The sequence below is a fragment of the Ceratina calcarata genome, unplaced genomic scaffold (genome assembly GCF_001652005.2).
Source record: "Ceratina calcarata isolate Rehan_Ccalc_2016 unplaced genomic scaffold, ASM165200v1 scaffold596, whole genome shotgun sequence".
Taxonomy (NCBI): Eukaryota; Metazoa; Arthropoda; class Insecta; order Hymenoptera; family Apidae; genus Ceratina; species Ceratina calcarata.
This window is the reverse complement of record NW_017177196.1, coordinates 15,768-18,162: the sequence shown is the minus strand read 5'-3', so window position 1 is coordinate 18,162 and position 2,395 is coordinate 15,768.

Here is a 2,395-nt window from a genome sequence, read left to right as displayed (position 1 = left end):
CGTTTGCCTGCTCCTCGGAATCTATTAGACGAGTCAACACAAACGATTGAAATTTCTCAACTACTTTCCACCCACGCCGGTTCGGCTCGGCTCGCCCCGATTCGATTCGAGCCTCGTGTAACTCCGCGTATCATCTGAATACTACACACGCGAGGTCCCGGTGTAGCCAGAAAAATGTTTCCCGTCGACCGGTAAACGTGTACAAATATTGACGCTGCCAGGCCGGGATTGGCTCGAAATCCTCTGCGCGACTCGTTTCCGAATCCGATATTAATTACCGGGAAAGGTGATCGAAAAACATGTCATAACGTCGACCGTATCAATATCGATAATGTTTCAATTGAAATTCTTAATAATCTGAAATGTACGCGCATGTGTCGTAAACAATCGATCCGTATTTATTAAACATCCGTATTTTTTATTCGTTCGATAAATTAAACAGCGTATCAAATATTACGTTGTTTATCGCAGTCGATCATTCATGGAGCATCGAGGCGAGCATTCGATATCCCAACGGACGAGGATGCACGGACGTTACATCGCGAAAAGCTCGGACAGGTATTTTAGACGTCAGGTTGCAGGTGTCTTAGATCTGGAGTTCTGGTTTGACGCCGGAGTTATTGGAGACGTGACTCCCGACGAGGCACGGGTCTAGTATCGATCGTCGGGCGTCGAGCGTGGACGGGACCATATTTCAAGAGGGCGAAACAATTTCGTGAATCGTCGCGGCGATCCGTCAAAAACGTGGCGAAGAAAAACGAGCACGAACGCCCGTCGCGTCGCTAAGCGACGCAATAAACGATCCGCAGGCCAGACGATTTTCCACCCACTTCGCGACGAAACTGTTTCCCGCGAATTTACTATCACCGGCCTCCCTTCGATCGACAGATTTATCATTTCACTTACAGAAAATATACAGGGTGTCTCAGCTAAACGAGGCCATCTAAATATCTGTTTTATTTCTAATCGCAAAAAAAATATTTACGGTTCAGCTAATAACAACGAAATTGAGCCAGCTATCATTTCACTTACAGACAATATACAGGGTGTCTCAGCTAAACGAGGCCATCTAAATATCTGTTTTATTTCTAATCGCAAAAAAAATATTTACGGTTCAGCTAATAACAACGAAATTGAGCCAGCTATCATTTCACTTACAGACAATATACAGGGTGTCTCAGCTAAACGAGGCCATCTAAATATCTGTTTTATTTCTAATCGCAAAAAAAATATTTACGGTTCAGCTAATAACAACGAAATTGAGCCAGCTATCATTTCATTTACAGAAAATATACAGGGNAGACACCCTGTATACTGAAAGATAAATAAATAAATATTTATTAACCGGCTGGAATTAATTGAAATCTGGAAACGAGTTTGTTCATCAAGCCTCACTACCTAACTGATAAAAGTGGTTACAAGTATGGCGAGCGATCGCTAGCCGTGCGTGCAACAAGATAGGTAGTTTAAGCAACGAGAAACTAACAAGCAAAGTTCGTAAGATGAATTTCGCGGAGGAGCTCCTTGGGAAGTTATCAAAGAAGAATCTTTCGTATCCGAAATCATCTGGACAATCATTTAATAAGCGTTACGTTAAATAACGAGTCGTTCAGATACACCGTTTCCGTCGAATTTATTTCAGATCGATGAAGAACTGTTGTGAATTTTTCTCCGGATCACGGAATCATCTGAAAACAATGCCGAGTGTACAAAGAGAAGAGGAGACCAAGCGTCGCGAGGTGGATAGAGTTTTCCCCGCGTGGGTATCGGGGGAGATCGATCCTCCCGGTGGAAGTATCTTGTAACTCAGTTCGGTAAACTCTTTAGGAAACAGGAAATTGTTAGTCCGGCGCGGAGGGGAACGGGCGGTGGGAAATGATCGATAGGTGACGGGGGTGCCGATACTGGAAAAGCGGCTCGTCGGCATGAACGATGGCAACGACGTGATCTCACTTATCGGGTAACCATATTACCGTGCCACCAGAACAGTGGTCCTTCACCGTTTCTTTCTCCACCCACGCCTGGCCTCGTCTCGCGTGCCGTCCCGTCGCACAGACGAAACTGCCCGGTCGTTAAGAGCCCGTAGAAGAAATATGATATTGCGACCGGTTCATTCATCGAATTCAATTTACGACGACCAGCACCGGGAAACGAGCAAATTGATAACGATCCAGTCGCTGATTACACCCTGCCCGGCACCACTTCTTTCACCCTCCATTGGCCAGACCCATATAACTCGTGATACCGTTTCGAATTTACAGTTTCCTACGATTCAACCCCTCCAACCAACAATTCAACCTTCCACTAAAAGAGATTCTTATAAAAAATTGTCCTGGCAATATTTAAAAAATAAAACTAAATGACAGATCACATTTTCATGGTTCAGAATTTTACT